The sequence below is a fragment of the Condylura cristata genome, unplaced genomic scaffold (genome assembly GCF_000260355.1).
Source record: "Condylura cristata isolate star-nosed mole 26May11 unplaced genomic scaffold, ConCri1.0 scaffold00021, whole genome shotgun sequence".
Taxonomy (NCBI): domain Eukaryota; kingdom Metazoa; phylum Chordata; class Mammalia; order Eulipotyphla; family Talpidae; genus Condylura; species Condylura cristata.
The window spans coordinates 20202254-20223191 of NW_004567122.1; positions in this window are offsets into that span (position 1 = coordinate 20202254).

A 20938-nucleotide genomic window follows, 5' to 3' on the forward strand; every position below is an offset into this window, starting at 1 on the left:
AAGATAAAAAGAGTATAAGAGGGACAGATACAGACTTTGTGGGATTTGAAGTGTATGCAAATTTGGGGGTTCCCATTTTGAAAAAGGTTGCACAATTCTGAACACACATTTAATAAAAGACCATAAAAGGGTCTTTGCGAGTGATGGCTTCAAAGCTGCCTTAACTCCACAGTAAATTTACCTGTGTGGATATACAGTTTAAAAAGGGATCACGTTGTGGTGTAGACAGTGAGTATCATAAGGCACCAAGGAAAGGCAACGAATCCACACTTGGGTATTAGAAATGGCATCTAGTACCCATCCTGGGTATCAGGATGATGTCCTCCTGGGGAAGGTTACCTCCAATCACTTTTCAAGCCTGGTTAATACTTGACTGGATAAAGGAGAAAGGGAAGGAAAACAAAGGCAAGCAGGACATTAGAAACAGAAGGTTCAGCACATAGGAAAAGACCACTATAATCAGTCCTGGGTGCTACTAGTAGCTCTGTTTTGCTGGAGTGAGGAAGAGGTACCAGTTAGAATGAAATGATAAGGCTGGAGAAATTGTGCCTTGAGAGTCTGTGCTGCAGACTCTTGGCTTTTATCCCGTTACTTCCATTTGCATCTGAGACAAACACTCTGGCAGGAAAATACGCAAGCATGGTTATCAGTTAGGAGGTGTGGCAGTTGTTCAGTAAGTGGTGACAGAGTTATGAACCAAAGTCATAATAGCAGGAGTAGAAAGAAGACTTAGGTCAAGAAATATGTAGAAGATTAGTTGTCAGACTGATGAAGTGTATAGAGGAACTTGGGCTTTCTAACTTGGGTGAGGGAGTGTTTAGTGGTACCACCAAATGGAAAGTGGCATAGAGAATGAAGATGGCTTACAGGCAGATAACATATTTTGCTTTAGGGCAGCTCAATAGAGGCATTCTTTTAGAAAAATGCTATCTGAGAGTGAGGCTGGGGTATAAATATGGTTATCAAGTGCAGATTAAAGACGCATCAGCATGTAGGTAGTAATTAAAGCAAGGGAATGAATGGGCCCACCCAGGAGATCTGGAGAGAACGAAAAGCAGGAACCAAGGATGGGAATCTTAGAAGGGAGCTTGGGAAGGTGTCAGAACAAACCACAGGAAGGAGTCAGAGATCAGGAGAGTCTAATAACGTCAGAGCAGCCGAATTCTGCAGGCTTGCAGTTAGAAGTCTAGGATTTATCAACAGGAAGTATTTGGAGAGGAGAATGAGAGTAGTGACAGGAATGAGCCAGACTTCAATAAGTGGAGGACTGGATGAGAGGTTAGGAAGTCATGGTGAGTACAGACAGTTAGGAGACTTTCAGAAGAGAAAGTATTAAAAATTATTGGGCATTTGCTATAGGGATCAGAATCAAAGGGATCATTTTTTTTTTGGAAACGGGAGATACTTAAGTATTTTTATTTTAAAAATAGGATATACTTTAACATTTTGGTGGCCAAACAGGTTAAGTATTAGAAGGGTGTGATGTGGAATAGGATAGAACAAAGTCCTGTCATACATGACTCTGTCCCTGTTTTCCCTGGGAACTCCAGCTCCTCTTCCTGCTGCTCCTTCTAGAAAATGAAGTGTGTCCCTTTCCAAGTTGACTAGTACAGACCTGGCTGGTAGGATTTCAGCTCCTTTATGTTTTCTGTCAACTCTGAGATTCGATGATAGATTTTATTGATGGCTCCAAGAGACATAAATGCATTTGTTTGCCTACTGTGAACCTGACTCAGGTAGACTGAGAACAAGGGATAGCATCAAATGGGATGAAAAGGAATTCTCCTTACCCTCCAACATCACTCTTCTGTCTGGAATTTTCAGCCTCTCTCTGATTTGCCCAGGCAGGGAGCCATTTGCGTCAAAGGAGTAACATTATTTTTTGGGTAAAGAAAGATCAGGAAATGGTCAGTTTGCTCTTGCTTCTGGAAAGTGGTGATTTAAGCTATTACTAAAACTACTGGTATCCATTCTAGATGCACAGGAGATCAAAAGCCAGGTCCCAGAGGCCATCTAAAAGCTGTGAAATTGAGATCTGTATTTGCTAGCAGCCAGGAACAGAGAGGTTGGATATTGATAATAAATGTAAAAATGCTTTCTAAACTAGAAGATGTACTACAGATGCCAGTTATTACCAGATTGTTTGCAGAAATAGTTGCCTAAAGACCCAATAGTACTCCAAATAAAGCAATAGTAATGCAAAGGCAATTGTATTCCTTTTTAAAGCATATGTTTTATTGCGGCATGGGAAACTAATCCTCATTTTCTGTTTAATGCCCACTTGACAGACTTGGTGGAATAAAAAGTCTCCTACCATGCCTCACATATTGTATAAGTATGTGCTGAAGCTGGTCTGTTATCGAGTAACCACAACACAAAATGAAAAGCCCTTCACTACCACGCCTTCTTGATTGCGGTGTGAGTGATAAACATCCAATAAAAGCTACAGTACTAAAGCCCAATTAGTATTAGTGTTAGAAGATTTTTTAGCGATTTAGGGAGGAAAAAAAATATACACCACATAGTTATAATCAGGGAAATGATGAGCTATGGGCCAATAAAATATATAAAAACATTAGGATTCATGGTGTGTAACCCATTACTATTAGTGCTCGGAGATGCACTGAAGTTAAAGAAAACAAATTAAAAAAAAAAAAGCAAAAATGGATATCATCTTATGTGATCTGATATCTAGAAACAAGGAAAGCCACATCCAAGCAGTCTTACTCTAAGTGATACTTAAATAAAGATGACTTTATGCCTCTAATTTAAGTCTTTGCTTTTGGTTAAAGTACAAATTCCTAGGAAAAGTAACATTTAACATTTTTCATCATAGCTGTCTAAATGTGTATGAGTTTCTAGTTCCTTTTCTGAAGCAGGAAATATTGGTTCCGAAGTGGAGGAGGGAAGAAAAGCCTGAGGCTTATCTTCATAGTTTGCTCAGGGCCAGGACAGACTCACTTACTGTGGCAGAGGTGAAGATGAATCCCAATTCTTATTTTGGGTAGACATGTAGACTTACTGTGGCAGAGGTGAAGGTGAGTCCCAATTCTTATTTTGGGTAGACATGTAGACAGTGAAAGACCAGTTTTCTCATTCCTTGACACATGACCAGCAAGTTACTTGGCAGGACTTCTAAGAACACTCATTAAAAAAAGAACAAGCCCATAAGTATCATGTTTCTTGCCCTCCGCCCTCTTTCAGCCTTGTCTCTGCTGTGAATGAAGATAGAATGTTTACAAAGAGCTGGTGCTTCAGCAACTGTTTTATCAGTATGAGGATAAGGGATGGCATTGACAGAACAGAAGTCTGCAGAAAAGCCTGGGTTCTGCTAACAATGGGGGATTCCCATTTCAGCCTGCACTGCTTGTCTTTGGATTTATTATTAAACAACAGCAAAGAATACATGTCTTAGTTAAACAACTATTTTTTAAGTCTCTGCTACTCACAGTCAAATTTATTCCTGACTGAAGCAGATGTATTTACAGTTTGTGATAAATATAAGAGCACAATAATGTAAAAGAAGATAAAATATCCCAGTGGAGTCTACACTTAGACTCCAGAGCTAAAGATGGATATGGACAAATTAATAAGCTTTCAGAGGAAAACCCCCTCTGAACTCACACAATGTATTACTTGGCCACATGTATTTATTAGGCGTGTGATTGCCTATAACATTCTTCTGAGTTTCATAACAGAAATATTTTTTGTTTTCAAGTACTTCACAATCTGTGATAGATCATGTAGATGCAGGCCTGATAAAATATTCGAAAACCAATAGCAGAAAGACAAGTCAAACACATTAGGCATATTTGGAGAGAATATATATAAAAAAATGATTTAGAGGGTCTATCCAAGAGGATTATTGTACAAAGAATTTTGACTTGGCAGTTCACACCTCATATGAGAACAAAACACGTGGGAATGATAATGATAAAGAAAGGATTTTAAATGAAATGGAAGTTCAGAGGTAGATTTACTGAGAAGCCAGTGAAATTTATCTTGAAGTCTTCTCATTTGAGCTGGTCTTGGCTCTCCAGAGACATGACAGATATATATTCACATGTTTTCTGTTATTCACATGTTCTTCTGTTTTCTAAAATTTGTAAATTCAATTTATTTTAACCATGATCAGATCACTGTTTCTTTCCTCTTCAACTTTCACTTCCCATTGTTTTAGGCAGTGGGGAAACTACTGAAGCATCTCTGACATCCAAGTAAGAGGAAATTGAGCTAAGCTCGGGTTGCATTTAGTGGGACATAGTTGTGAAGGTCATAATCACTTCCTTGTGTAGTTAACGTATTTCTAATTGTCTGGTACAGGAATGACTTCCAGAAATACTCCTGTTGCCTATGGTGGTGTGGGGCGAGAAGTCACGGATCAGTATGACTGTGGCCTATAGCATCAGCACCAGAAGCAGTAAAACAGAACTCTGTGTTTGAAATGTACAGAATAAGAAACTATTCCAGAAAATCTTTTGAATCACACATGTATTTATGTATGTATTTTAAATCTCAAAAGCGTTTCATAAGATTTGATGCTATCTGTCAAAGGACCAAAGGCTGGCTCAAAAGGCAAGCCAGAGTCCTTGGGGTTCTTGTTTGAATTCATTAGCAATGACTGTAAGCTTAGAAATGTGGAGTAAACAAGATTTTGTTCCTACCCAAGCTAGTTTTCAATATGATTGCCCTAACAATAAATAACCCCATGGCTTCTCAATCCTCCTGCATAACTATTTATTGTGAATCTATCATATGTCTAAACCTATGTAAAAGTGAAAGGGTTTTAAAGGAGTTAAATAAGTAATTTCTCCCCTTTAGGGCTCTTGCCCTCTGGGGGACTCTAAAGACTCTCCTGGACAGTGCATCAGACAGGATGATATCTGGCCCAGCAGTGTGTAAATGTGCACGTTATACATTTATAAAGCATCCTTTTCTTCCTTGATGTTAGCAGCAAATTCACTATTGTATGTGGTTGATTTACGAGGTTCCATTATATTTATTATGTTTGTTTATTTATTTCATTAGTCTAACAGTGTTACTGTCATACAACACAAGCTAATTCTGCTACTTCATGTATTGTAATAATCAATTCCAATTTTTTTCCCACCACCATCCCTTATATCCTTTTGAATCTATTTTTTTTTATTTTTATGTTGTGGTAAAGTAGACATATAAAAGTTCAATATCTTAACCATTTTAATTGTACAGTTCAGTGGTATTAAATACATTCACAATATCTTATGATCACTATCCTCCACCCACAAAATTCTTTATGGTGCAAAACTGAGATTCTACCCATAAGACACTAACTTCCCACTTCTGTCCCTCACTGCTCCTTAGCAATCACTATTCATCCTATTTTCTATCTCTGTGAATTTGACTTCTAGGTACCCTGTCTAGTGGAATAATACAATATTTTTCCTTTCGTGACTGACTTTCTTCACTTAGCTTAATATCTTCCAGGTTGATTCATGGTAGACTTCTCACTCATTTGCGGTGTGCAATTGAGAGTGGGCTGCCCAAAGTTTTCAGAAAAGGTTAGATGAATTTTCAAGAAACTTTTAGTCTTACTATTATATGATTTTCATTCATTCATCCTCTTTAGCAAGTATTTCTAGGGGCATCTTCTCTAAGCAGAACATTATATTGTGCACACAGAAGAAAAACAATGATAAACATGGAATGTAAAAACAAGGTCCAAGCCCTTTGGGAGCCAAATGTCCAGTTGGGGATCACATACTGTCCCAACCCATCCAACATACAGACACACACATTTAATAATAGTGCATAACACTTATCAACATCGTAACACAGAGAATTGAGCATCACAGCATCTTTGCTGGCAAAAATGCTCATTGGACCAAGTTGAAATGTGTGTCAATAATGTTTTAAGAGTCATAATTCAGTATTTTTTCCAAGGAGGGCACAACTCCCATCACAAATACGTCAAGGCTGAGCACAGATGTGTGTAGACATACTCGGTGGTAATATGTGCCTATCAAGGAGTGATAGAGTGAGGCCTGCAAAAGTAGATAAACTATTTGGTCAGAGGAGAGAGGTGAGTAGAGAGGATAGTATATAAAATTATGCTATTCTAGTCTGCAATCTTTAAAGCAATAGAGAAAACAAATTTTGGGATCGAAACATCAATTTCCCTCTATTCCTTTCCTTGTTCTTGTTGTCATTCTAGGTGGTTCTGGACTCCTCACTAGAGTCTCCTAGGTAGGGGTGTATCTGTCTATGCTGGTGGTGGGAGGGGAGACATAAGGGAAAGTTAACACAATAAGAGAAAGAAGAGATTTTGGTGAGATCCAAGGGAGGTTCTCCACACCCAGCTTTGTGAGCAAAGTCTTGGGGAGGTTGTAAAAGTCTCTAAAGAAAGGGAGCAGACCCTCCCTGGTGGCGCAGCTGGTTAAAGCACAGGACTCAGAAGCTGAAAGCTACTTCAGCATGAGTTATATCCCTGCCCCAAGGTGATCCATATGGCACGACAAACCTCTCCTGACCATTCACCACTCTGTCTCTGGTGAATCCTTTCACCGCCCCTGCACCTCTGGCCTGTACCCCAGCTCTGTATGCATAAATAAATAAATCTTTAAAAAAAAGAGAGAGAGAGAGAGAAAGGGAGAAATTTGAGACCAAAAGGGCCTTGTAACTCCAAGATTGACTCCTTGGAGTTTGGAAGACTGCAGGGAAGAAATCTTTTTGTAGAATCCAGGTAGATAGGGTATGCACAACCCTGAAGATTCCTGTAGGTTTCCATGAATTAACCAAGTGGAGGGTTGCAAAATGATAATAATGTCTACATCTGAGGAATGAAGTTAGGGTATGGGATTTGGTATATGAAATCTGGAGATATCCTAACTATGCCTACATGGACTGCAACCAATGATGTGCCCATTCTCTTCTCCAAAGCTGGCATGACAATTGCCTTCTGGAACTTAGTCACAACTTAGGACAAGAATCCAATTGACAAGAGAACTTCCTGCCTTGCCAGTATGTGAGGGGGAGATGTTAGACCTTCTAAATAGAGATGAAATTTTACTATAGAAAACTCAAGTTTTTTTTCTGGCACCCTAGAATTTATTCACTGAGGTTCATACCTAATATGCCAATTTACTTTTCTCCCTAAAATGTGTCCTAAACAATTACTCTTGTCTTTCTTTGAATTGTTGAAGTTTTACAGGCAGGATATAGATGAAAATTCACAAAGCATTCCTAAAACTGTGACTCCTTGTCGTTTCCAACCAATTTTCTGGTAACTGCAGAGTTTAGAAACTTCAGTCTAAAAATTTGTCATGACACTTGGCAGAAATAAAACCTTTAGCAAAAACCACCAGTGTCATCCTTCAAAATATTGAACTCTGCTGGAAACCTCTCTTGATGGTTTGCTGTGGGGTCTATATATGTTGAGATTCTCGTGAATTTACAATTGTGAAGCTGGAATTTATTTAATATATATTTTTTTAAGATTTAAAAAATTTATGATTAGAAAAGCTAGGGTGCAGGCTAGAGGTGCAAGAGTTGGGAGGATTCACCAGAGACAGAATGGGGAACAGAATAGCAGGTCTACTGAAATACACTGCTGAGGGGAGCAGCAGGTGAGACAGGAGAGGTCTGCTGTGCCATGTGGGTCAGCTCCATGGCAGGGGATCAAACTTCTGCTGCAGTGGCTGCTGATTGCTTCATAGTACTGATACTTAACCCCTTGCATTACCAAGGAGGCACAATACTGGAATTTATTAACACAGTGTCTACTAAACAGTTAAGCAGTAAAAAAAGAATTATGTAAGCAGGATGCAGAAAAAAAGGGAGTAGAATATACTTTAATCTGACACATACAGCTCCTTATTTACTGGAGGAAGGGTGGGTGAAGAGGGATTGAGTCAATGATCATAGACCAAGTCCTAAAAATCCACTTAAAACTTCATGGCCAGAAAACTCTAGATGGCTAATGTTAGCTAAGAAGTGAGGATGGATGTGAAATACAGTTGATGTTCCAAAAAATGTTGGCAGCCCTTTGAAGGGGCATAGTTATTGTAAAGAGTCCTAGAGAAATCTTGTGGGTGAAATTTAATCACATGTAAAATTCAGTCTTCTTGGACAGAAAGAGGGTCTGTGTGGCAGAGAGGTGGTTATCTATAGCAATCTTTGGGTTGCTATAATGGAAGAGACTTGTTAACATAACAGAAACTTATTTCCCACAGTTTTAGTGACTGGGAAGTCCAAGATCAAAGAGCTGATGAATCCAACTTCTTATTGTCTCATAAATGGCTGGCTGTTGTTTTGCTGTGTCCTTGCATGGCACAAAGGGCAAGAGAACTCTGCAATCTCTACTATGAGATCACCAGTCCCTTCTAGAGAAGTCTACTTCCATGACCTAACTACCTCCCACATCTAAGCCATCACACATGGGACTAAGTGTCAGGGAAGAATTTGGGAGCAACCCAGATATTTGGCCTTTAGCAGTGGGTAGTAATAAATGTTTACTGTTTGTATTATCTGGAGTCATAGTCAGAGTATGATCAAAGATACTGGGCATTCATTACAAGGTGAGGTTTGTGTATTCTGACTTTCCCATAAACATCTTTATTCAGGAGAGTGGGTCACTTGATTAATTCTGAAATTTCTTGCCTAAAGAATATATCCAGGGCCCTCCCTGGTGGTGCAGTGGGTTGAAGCACAACTGCTAAGAAGCTAAAGCCACTTCAGCATGAGTTTGATCCCCCTTGAAGTTGATCCACATGATGCTGCAAACCTCTCCTGACCCACCCGCTGCCCCCTCAGCAGTGTACTTTGTACAGTGCCTGTTCTGCTCCCTACCCTGTCTCTGGTGAAGTCTCTCACCACCCCTGCACCTCTGGCCTGTATCCCAGTAAGTGAATGCATCCACAGTGTTCACAAATGTCTGAAGCCAGCATTGTTTAGTGTCTCAGGCTCGCTCTGAAAGATGAGTTAATTTTTGAAGGAAAAGATGTTTAAAGTGTATCAGATTTAATTGTAAATTCAAATAACAGTTAAACACAGGATATCAAAAAGTGTTGGTGTCTTTGTCTCCGAAAAAAAAAAAAAAAAGGCTGATGGAGAACAGGATGTTGGTGATCTGTTAGTGGTATGTGAAGGAGGCAAATAAAAATCTTTTTTTGATTTGGAACTTTTTCTGAAAACGAACAAACCAAAAGGAGACACCCTCATATGTAACAACACTGTGATCCACAGTTCTTAAAAATCTGGGAAGTCCATGTTGTAAAGTAGAAGACTCAAAATATCCTGAAGGCGCAATGAGAAGCAGGTGCTGTTCTGTGCAACAGTTATTTCCTTGCACTGGACTTAGCTTATTCTTGAATTCCGAAGTTTTTACACTCTTCTATAAGAACCCTCCTGATGGGAACTCTGCATTCCATCCCTTTCTTTGTGACCCTCCGCCACCCATACTCTATGATTCTTTAAAAATAAATCTATAGGCTCTCCCTGGTGGCTCAGTGGGTTAAAGCACAGCACTATGAAGCTTTCCGAAGCCACTGTAGCACAAGTTCAATCCCCGGCCAAGGAGCTGGCCCACATGGTGTGGCAGACCTTTCCTGACCTGCCCACTGCTCCCATCAGCAGTGTATTTTAGTTGATCTGTCTGTTCTGTTACCCACTCTGTCTCTGGTGAATTCTCTCACCCCCCACACCTCTGACCTGCACCCCAGTTCTGTAAGCATAAATAATAAATAAATCTTTTTGTTTTGTTTTGTTTTGTTTTTAAAGTTTTATTTATTCATACAGAACTAGGGTACAGGCCAGCGATGCGGAGGGTGAGAGGCTTCCCTAGAGAAAGATTGGGGAGCAGAACAGGCAGATGGACGAAGTACACTCCTGAGGGGAGCAGCGGGCAGGCCAGGAGAGGTCTGCCACGCCAGGTGGTCACCTCCAGGGCAGGCGGGGATCGAACTCATGCGGAAGTGGCTTAAGCTTCTTAGTGCTGTGCTTTAACCCGCTGCGCCACCAGGGAGGGCCCTAATAAATAAATCTTTAAAAAAAAACAACCTATAAAATTACCAAATAGGATTTATGGAAACACTGCTCTTTAGCTAGGACAGCAGTGATAAATTTGGTTTTCTTAAATGGGCTGGTTCTGTTATTTTTGCCAAACCATGAAATAATCCAAACACAAAAGAATCCAGATTGCTGACCACATGAAGGACATTCCCAATTTCCAGCTACCCCTAAGTGACAGCTTGAGAATATCTGTGATAATTACTTACTACAGTGGTTCTTAACCCTTCTCACACATTAAGATCACCTGGGAAGCTTTTAAAGTCTTCTCACTTCAGATCAATTAAATCAGAAACACTAGGGATAGGGCCTAGGCACCAGTAATTTGTAAAAGATCCTCAGGTAATTCTAACATGCGGCCAGGGTTGAGAACCAGTGGCTTAATGTCATGTTGTGTTACTGGATGAGCCTGAACACTCTGATAACAAGAGGCAGAGGTGAGTTCTTGCTCTGCCCGCTACAACCCCCTGCTTTTTGTCTTATTGAAGTTATATAAAGCTTAAGTGGAACTGAGACTAAGGCTGGTAATTGTCATGGCAATGCCCTAGATTTTCCCTATCAAATCCAATCTTATTTAGGATGGGAGATGCAGAAGTGACTCTAGTGCAGTTAAAATATTTCTACCCTTATGTAGAATATTCAGCATTAACGTCAGTAGAGTTTTTTCTTAAAATCTCAAATACTAAAACTTTTTAAAAACAGCAGATCTCACCTGAATCAAAAATTTTTATCATTAATTGTAAAGTGTGCTTGATCACAGAGAATTATCTAGGCAATCAGCATCACATATAGCCTTTAATGCCTCCTGTCTACTGACTGTGAATTCTGCATATTGATCACAAATCTGCAAATTTCTCTGCTTATGCATCATCTTTTCTTTCTTTGATTGAATATAAAATAAGAAGGATTTGAAAATCAGAGCTGGGAGGGATCCCCATTTTATTTAGTTCTCTGATTTCACCATTGGGTGACTAGTCCACTAAGAGAGTCAAACTACCATGGTCTTTATTAAATTCATGACTGCTCGAGCACGGACCACTGCAACTTCCTTCTAACTCACTCCTTCCTGCCCCATTTTCTCCATATTGTGTTTAAACTGAGTGGTTTGTGTAAACACAAATCCAATCAAATCATTCCCTTTGTTACCTAATATTTTTCAGGTCTGAATCAAACCTTAGCCTCCTCTACAATGTGAACTGGTCTGACCCTATCTCCCTCTGCAGATTCATCTCCTAGAGTTTTCATTTCTTCTGGAATTACAGTCAACTGGGATCCTAAATTCTCTAGATGCGGTTCTCCAAATGTGTTCTATGCTACAACACATTTCCACATGCCATTCTTTCCTTTTGTGGTGTTCTCCTTCTCTCTCCTTCTGTAAGGAGACCCTTCTATTCTCTCCTCTGTTTAGTTCATATCAGATGGTAATAAACAGGGGAGACATCAAAGATTGTATCCCAAGATGTGGAAAGTGGGAAAGGACTTACTGAGATAAAGTAGAAGAATCGTTGTGTAGTATTAACCTACTGAAATAGAAAACCTTCTGAATTGTGTTTTTAGAGCTTCAAAGTTACATTCAAGACCAAATTAAATGGGTTGAGGGTGGAACACTCTAGAGCAGTAGTAGTAGCAGTGATGACATTATTCCCATTGTATCTTTGGTGAAGTTTTATCTACCTACTTACCTACCTACCTGACATCTCTAGCTTTAGTGAAATCTCAGGTGTACAGAGGTTTAAAGTAACCACACTCTTTATGAGATGTTATTACCCTTGTTCTATAGAAAACTGCTATTTAACTTAGTTACTTTTTAAAATTTATGTATTTGTGCATACAAAACTGGGGTACAGGCCAGTGGTGCAGGGGCAGTGAGAGGATTCACCAGAGACAGAGTGGGGAGCAGAACAGGCAGATCATGGAAGTACATTGCTGAGGGGAGCAGCAGGAGATGTCTGCTGTGCCATGTGTGTCACCTCTGGGGCAGGTGGGTATCAAACTCATGTTGAAGTGGTTTTAGCTTCTTAGTGCTGTGCTTAACCTCCTGCATCACCAGGGAGGGCCCTACCTTAGTTATTTTTAAAAAGATTTATTTATTTATGCATACAGAACTGGGGTGCAGGCCAGTGGTGCAGAGAGTAAGAGGATTCACCAGAGACAGAGTGGGGAGCAGAACAGGCAGATTAATTGAAATACACTGCTGAGGGGAGCAGCTGGCAGGCCAGGAGAGGTCTGCCACACTATGTGGGTCACCTCCCTGGCCAGGGATCGAACTTGTGCTGCAGTGGCTATAGTAGCTTCATAGTGCTGCACTTTAATCTGTTGTACCACCAGGGAGGGCCCTAATTTAGTTATTTAGAAAAAAGAAAAAAATAAACTTCATTAAGACTTTTATGCACATTCCTTATGCCTATTTCCCTCCTCTCACATAGAAAACCATATAGGAAATGACATCAATGTATTTAATATGGATCCCTCTATTTATATGTGTTCTTTAGGGTTCACATAGTTAGCATTTACTTTTACTGCTAGTGTTTTATGCCTTTATTACCTTTTTGTTCTTGTGTATATCAGTTGTGCCATGTGTATATCAGTTCTTTGGACTTGTAACTGTTGCAGCCATCAAATGTTACCTATCTATCTTCCTTCCCCTGTCTCAGGTAACAAGTATCAGATAGCCTCTAGTTCTTTTACTATAAGCAACATTGAAATATGTATCTTCTTCTATGTTCTCTTATAGATGTAAGGAGACAATTTTTGTGATTTAGGTATGTGAACACTTAGTGTCTGATTAAATGTTGCAACAGACTTGCCAATCAAACTGTAGATTGTGCTCCTGTGTACACATCCACAGCACATCCACTGCAAAATTTTCCACCTCTCCACCAACACTTGACATTACTCAGCTTCCCAATATCCTCCTATAACACAGGTGAAAAGTGATGTTGCATTTGCTTTTCTTCTTTTAAATAGACTTTCACTTTTAGAGTAATTTCAAGTGCAAAATAATAACAATTCCCATAATACCTTATACTCCATCTACCTCATGTACCAGAGTGATATATGTTATAATTGATGAACCTGTATTAACACACATAATTATCACCCAAAGTTCTTAGTTTATATTAAGGTTCAATATACAACTCTTGGTGTTGTACATTCTATAGGTTTTGACAAATGTGTAGTGACATGTGTGTACCAATAGAGTATCATACAGAACCATTTTGCTGTCCTAAAAATGCTCTGTGCTCTGCTGATTAATTCCCTTCCCTCTCCTTAGAATATTTTCAGATTCACTCAGTAACATGAATTTAAGATTCCTGCATGCCACTTCATGAGTTAATTGTCTGCTTCTTTTTAGTGCTGAGTAATATATTCCATTGTTTGTATATAGATCGACTTTTTTTTTTAAAAGATTTATTTATTTGTGCATACAGAATTGGGATACAGGCCAGAGGTGCAGGAGATGATGAGAGGATTCACCAGAGACAGAGTGGGGAGCAAAACAGGGGGGCAGCAGGTAGGTCAGGAGAGGTCTGCCATGCCCTCTGGGTCAGTTCCCTGGCCAGGGATTCAACCCGTGCTGAAGTGGCCTCAGCTAGCTTCATAGTGCTGCACTTTAACATATTGCGTATTTGACACCAGGGAGAACGCTGATTTATTTTCTTTTTCACTGAAAGATGGCTTGACTACTTCCTAGTTTCTGGAAATCATAAAGCTGCTCTAAATGACTGCATGCAGGGTTTTAATGTATATTTCCATTCATTTGGGTAAGGAGTTTAATTGTTGAATCGTATGGTAAGGATATGTTTGGTTTTACAAGAAACCACCAAACTGTCTTCCAGGATGGCTATACTATTTGCATTCTCACCAGCAATGAATGAAAGCTCTTATTGCTCCATGTGCGCAGCAGCATTTGGTTTTTCAATGTTTGGCATGTTTTACATTTTAATGGGTGTGTAGTGATGTCTCATTACTGTTTTAATTTGCAGTTCCTCAATGACATATGTTGCAAAGCATCTTTTCATATCCTTATTTGCCATTGGTTTGTCTTTGGTGAGGTATCAAAATTGCTGGCCCACTTTTTAATCAGATTGGCTGTTTTCTTGTTATTGAGTTTCTTTAAATTTCTGTTTTTGAGAGTCAAACCAGATAACTTTTTTTAATAATCAAAATGCAACTGCGAATGCAATATGGGTACTTCTGTAAATTAACCACAATGACTTTGAAATATTTTGTTAGAAATGCCAGTACATGTGTGATACCTGATATTCTCCATGTGTATCTCTATAGAATAAAAATTATAGATTTACAGTGAAGTCAGATGTATGTTTCCAAAATGTCCTTTGCAGTGCTTCCAAAATGTCCTCTGATCTTATCATACATTAGAAATTATAGAAGATCTTCACATATATTAGAGGAAAATGATCTATTGATAAAGACTGGAAATGCCCTTCTCATAGAATGATAGGATGCTAAAGAGTTCATACTATTGAATCTTTGAGATCATTAAACAATAATAACAACAGTGGGTCTTCAGCTGTTTTCCTATCTAGCACAACACTCTGCACCAAGCACTGTTCAGCAATGCCAAAAGATAATCAGCTCTAATGCACAAATCACCTGTGCTGCATATTTATTTAAGAGAGTTCATGTAACTGCACTGCCATTATGCCTATGTTGGATATATTTTAGCATGTTGGTTAACATGGATGGCTTTTTATGTAAAAAGTGATAATAGAAAACTAGCAAAGTATGGGCTTTTGATTTATCCATCAAAAGCTTCCATGGCTTGTAGCACATGGCAAGGACCCGATGACTTAAAGCAAGGACAATATTCAGTGGCTGGAAATAGTAGTATTGCTTCTCAGATGGAATGAGTGAAAGTGTGACTAACTAATGCCTGCTTGATATTTTACAATCAGTTTTTCTGCAGAAAAATATTAATGCCTCCAAAACAGGCACATCAGTTCCATGGCAGCCTGAGTTTCTGATCACAATGTATAGCAGATGAGAATTTTTAAGAGCTGAAGAAAAGCCTGTTTGTAGTTAGGTAGAAACTAGAGAGCCTGGGAAAAAAATATTTCAATTATATATCTAAATTCTGAGCATGGTATTTTCTTCCTTGAACACACTTCTTTTAACTTCCCAATTAGAATATATAAACATGATGGAGGTCAAACATGAAGAATTAGATCCATAAATATGAACCCCTTATATGAGTTAAAAAAAAGTGTAAAGGTAAAACATGGTTAGAAGTAGCCAAAACTATTTATGTGAAGAAAACACTACTTAAAGTTACAAAAGTTGATTTTCTCAAATGGAAATATGTGCCTTAATCTTGGATAGACTCAGTATCCTTACAGTATCTGGTTTCCCTATTCTAAATTATAAATTTATGAAATACCCATTAGAAATCATCATATTACCTCCCAGGAACTAGACAAGTTGCTTATTAATTATAAATTTATAACTTTATAAATTGTAAAATTTATCTGAAAGAACTTCTTGGTTAGGAAAATAATTTTTGATCATGAAGTTAAATATTCATGGTTGGCTAAGATTTAGCTGAGAATTTTTAAAGGCATGGTTCCTATCAAAGAGAAAGAAGAATGGCAATAATATTGAAGGTGCCAGGGACAAGATGGTAGATAACCAAATGAAATGATGAAAAGGGTTAACTTGAGCAAAATGCCATAAATTCTTTCTTCAAAATTAAATAAAATAGATATTTTTAATAATAGAGGGTAGACTGTTGTTACATACATAGATTAGCATATTTATGAACTTCAGCCAAATATTTGCCAATATAACTCATCTGACCAAACTATTAAACATTCTTTCTTGCTTTATAGGTCTGGATGGATGCCATAGATAATAGTTTTATTAAAGTATTCACTTTAAACTAGAATTATAAACATTTTAACAAGTGAAATTCAGACCCTATCTCCTATATAGCCATTGCTATGCTGGTAAATGTGTGTATGTGTGTGTGTGTGTATATATATATATATAAAGTACTTACATATATTTAATACGCATATATATGTATTTAGGTAATTATATAGTTTCTATTTTAATATCTATTTAAAATAGACTCTACTATAAAAACAATAGTTAATTGATTCTCACAGAATGCTTTCCTTAATTTTTGCTAAATTCTTATCCATAACCAACCAATGGTTGCATTTGATGGATATAGTTCACATAAATGTAGGTTAATATTTTCATTCACATTACTGAATTAGATAAAAGTCACATGATAAAGATTGTGAATCTTGATTTATTTGTCAATGACATGGATGACTTCTTTGCTGAATTAGATAATCGTTTTTAAATATGGAAAGATTATATCACTGCTTTTTGTGCTATTCACAATGCAACAGATACAGGCATGATACACTTGTAAGAATAATCTGTACTGGTAGTATTCTCTGTGTCAAATTTTTTAAGATTTATTTTTATTTATTCATGCATACAAAAACTGGGGTGTAGGCCAGAGGTGCAGAGGGTGTAAAGATTCACTAAAGACAGAGTGGGGTGCAAAACAGGCAGTAATACTGAAATATACTGCTGAGAGGGGCAGTGGGTGAGACAGGAGAGTTCTGCTAGCCATTGGGTCAACTCCCTGGCTGGGGATCCAACTAATGCCACAGCAGCCAGCTTGATAGTGCTGAGACTTTAACCCCTGCACCACCAGGAAGGCTCTCTTCCTATCAAATGTTGAAGTCTAGACATAGGCCCTCAACTTTTCTACATGGGCCAGAAAGGGAGATTTTAGGCTTTTAGGTCATCTGGTGTCTAGTTGCAAATAGTCACTCTGCCTTTTTTGCTTATGCCATATTGCTTATGGCTATTATAACACAATAGCCATAAGCAATATGTAAATAAATAGGTGTGGCTGTACTTCAATAAATTTTCATGCACAAAAGCAAGTAGCAGGCTGGATTTGGCCAACTGGTCATAGCGACTCCTATTCTGAACAATCCACAGGAAAAATAATTAACATTTTTTTTCTCTGTGGAATCACATGGTGACTGGGACCTATATCCTGAAAACTGGCCCTCATTGTTCTGTATATCAGGGCTCAAGACCCTCATTGTTGGCTCAAGACCCTCATTGTTGTCATGGATAGTGGGGCTTAGGTCCATGTACTTTCCATACCAACCAGAACATTTTGGCCAAACCAGTCTCACCTCTGAAGTTCTCCATAAATTTCCTATTGGTAAGGCCCCAGCATTTGAGGGTGATAGTGTATTCTCTGTGTTCCAGAGCATTGTATTTGCCTATGCTGTGAGAGATGAGTAACTTTGGGAATGTTTTCCAGGGCAGCAACCCCAGTGGTACAGTAGGTGAGGTTGCTGGTAGTGAGAGAGTTCCCTACCTTGGACATCATGTACCAGGACAAGCAGGCCATAGAGAAAGCAGAGGAGGAAGTTAGGCAAATTCTGGGGCTGCTTGATGTTCAGCTAAAGACAAGACTTTTCCTGTGGGCGAACATGTGACTCTGACTGACGGTTCTCTGCACCCTATTGTAATTCTGTAAACACTCCCTGAGCCTTCTTTCTGCCAGGCCTATTTTTCTGCCAGGCCTATTATCAATTTCTGATTCCTCATCTGCAATCACTAGGCTTGGTTCCAGGCTTTCTTGGAGAAGGTGAAATGGTGAAAAAATGGCTCAGTGTGATGCTAGAAAGTTTGCAGAGAACCAGCCTATAAAAGGCATTCCAACAAAGGAGAAAAGTTTTCAGGAGAAAAAGCAGATGCCCCAGACTGAGTAGAAAGAAGAGAAAATAACAGCTACTTTTCCTTTCTTCTGAGAAGATAGGCAGATGAGAACATGAGCCCAATGTCGTGGATCTTTTGGTTCACCTCCTCACCTTTATGTGGTGTAAATTTAGGCACCAGCACTCCAAGGAGGGCATTTCTCTGTGGTGCTGCTATGCTTTGGGGAGTTCTTTGGTAACTATGGCTGATCCCTGTTGTATTTTGAGTACCTGACAAGCTCACCCAGACCTTCATGAGTTGCATCACTGGAACACCCCGCAACTGGACAAGCTGAGGAAGAAAGACTTTTCAGAGTCATGTTCTTTGGAACCAACTGCAGCAGCTCCATTTCTGGAGTCTGGGCTTCCAAGGCCAAGTGCTGTCTTTCTGCTGAGTGCAGATTGGGGGTGGATTACAAGTCAGGTCCATGACAGATACTGGCTCCTGGCTGAGAGAAGATGCAGTTGTAGTTCAAGATCACGCTCCCAGGTGGGGCCTTCTAGTTGGGCAGAGCCTTCAGTCAGGGCAAGATCTTCAAGTGAACATGTCTTGCCATTGCTGCTGCCTGCACTTATCTTTTGTGCAGATGGGAGTCATTAAAGGAAACTGAACATGAAAAAGAAACAAAAAAATTAACTCTAATTTCAACATTTTCAATTTCTGCAGTGTGAATGTCTCTACACTAGCTAATTTCATGTTGGATGAATTGAGAGGTTAGGGCATACATGCAAAGGCATACTGTTTAAAGTATTTCCACCATATAGATGCTATGTGCATCACCTCAAGCACCTTGATAATAGTAAATTATACTTAAAATAATTAGGAATTGATGAGTGAATACTTATTAACTTCACTTTTACATGATCTACTTAATTGTGAGTTTATGTCCTCTATTTTGTGATATTGGCTGTGATTAGCAATCAGCTCACAGAAATTCCTGAATTTTTTTTTTTAAAGATTTATTTATTTGTGTATACAGAACTGGGGTACAGGCCAGAGGCTCAGGGGCAGTGAGAGGCTTCACTAGAGACAGAGTGGGGAACAGAACAGGCAGATCGATGAAGTACACTGCTGAGGGGAGCAGCGGGTGGGTCAGGAGAGGTCTGCCACACCATGTGGTCACCTCCGGGGCAGGCGGGAATTGAACTCATGTGGAAGCGGCTTTAGATTCTCAGTGCTGTGCTTCAACCCGCTGCGCCACCAGGGAGGGCCCGAAATTCCTGAAATTTTAACAATCAGTTCTTATAAGCTGGCATGAACTAGTTCCAGTATCTCACTGAATGTGCCCATTTGGGAATAGAGAAAATTTGATCCATTATTTACAATATATACCAGCATAAATTTCAAATGGACAAGAGACATAAATGTAAAAATAAAACCAAACCATATGAGTACTAGAAAAAATGTGGGTGAATTCCTCCGTAACCTGGTAGCAGGGAAAACTTTCTAAACTATGACTTAGAATCCAGAAGCATAAAGGCAAATGAGATTATATTAGTTTCATAAAATGAACTGAGAATTATTCTCTTTGCATTTTCTGAAACAACTTATATAATATAGGAAATGTGATTTGGGGAGTTTGATAGAGCCATTTAAAAAACATCTAGACCTAAAGATCTTTGGGATGGAGTTTTAACTACTAATTAAATTTGTTTAGTTCTTGTGAATCTATTTTTAAATACCCATTTTCTTTTACTGCCAGTTGAGCTTCTATAGTTGTTCTAAAGATTTCTTTTTCTTTTTTCCTTTTTTTTTTTTTTTTTGTGAAAGAGCCAGTGGCCATTGTAGTTTGTCATCTTGACAGGATGAGAGAGTGGTTTATATTATGAGTAGGTATTGCATAAAAAGGGGAGAATTTGAGTTTGCAAATGTATGAGTCCTAAGGAGAAACTACACATATAACCTAAGAGTTGCTTTCTCTCCTACATTTGCTTTTTAATTTTAATTAATTGATGTGTCTATGTATGTGTAAGTGTGTGTGTATATGTATAGACTTTAAACACTATCAGACTTATGATGGAGAAAAATACCTTTATGCCTTCACACTCCAAAATTCTGCTCCCTCACAGCAACAGTTTTTGATAATAAAAAAATATTTCTTCTGGTGTTTACTTCCACAACCTATGTGACATACTTATGTTACTATTTCTTTGTTTTTCAATCTTAGATATTATCGTTTGCTTCCTAAAGTGAAAGGTGTAGATTTAGTGCTAGGAACCAAAGTACTTCCCCTGTGTCCTCTTCCTCTTCTTACTTCAGCCTCTCAATATAGTGCTTCCATTATCAATTTTCAGTGTTTACAAAATCATGCTATGCAAATGCAACTCACATACCAAGATTATATTTCCGTCATTAGATACCTGTATTCTAAGGGTTAGTTAGCTCTTGTCATCCCCCCCAACTCTTTAGTGTCCTATGTGCCTGTCATATCTGTGCTAGAGTCAGAATCTGGATACAGGACTGAATGGCTTGGGTTAGAGGCAGGGCTGGAGGCTTCCATTTGTAGGTATGGTAGATCTGGGCGAGGCGTCACAGCAGGGTTCTGGAGTCCAAAGTGCGATGCACTCCTGAGGGGAGAAATCAAATATTGCACAAAAATGAACAATGATGTAAGAAAATGAAAATGTTAAAAACAAGCAAAGTGTGATGCAGCACCTGATTAAGGTACCTCCTGACAATGGCAGAGGCAGAGGCTTAAATTGCCACTGTCACAGTAGCATCCCGACCTGGTTTCTGTCACAGGTGGCAACGTTTTGGTGGCAACTCTGTATCACGGTGCTGTGCTGTCACTTTGCTTCCCCTCAGTTATGCTTTCAATTTATGAGGTTATCCTACTTTGTTCTGGGTTCTATAACAAAATACCACAGACTGAGCTTATTAGCAATAGAAATTTATATCTCATCATCCTGGAGGCTGGTAGTCCCAGGTCGGTGTACTGCCCTCGTCCAGCTCTGGGGAGGATCCTCTTCTGGGTTGTAGATGGCTGACTTTTCACTGTGCCCTCCCCTGGCAGAAGGGGCACGTGTCCTTTGGGTTTTTTTGTTTATAAGGATATGAATCTCATTCATGAGGCATCCTTCCTATGATCTGATCACTGCACTAAGGCGCTCCCTTTCTTAATATAACTTTGAGA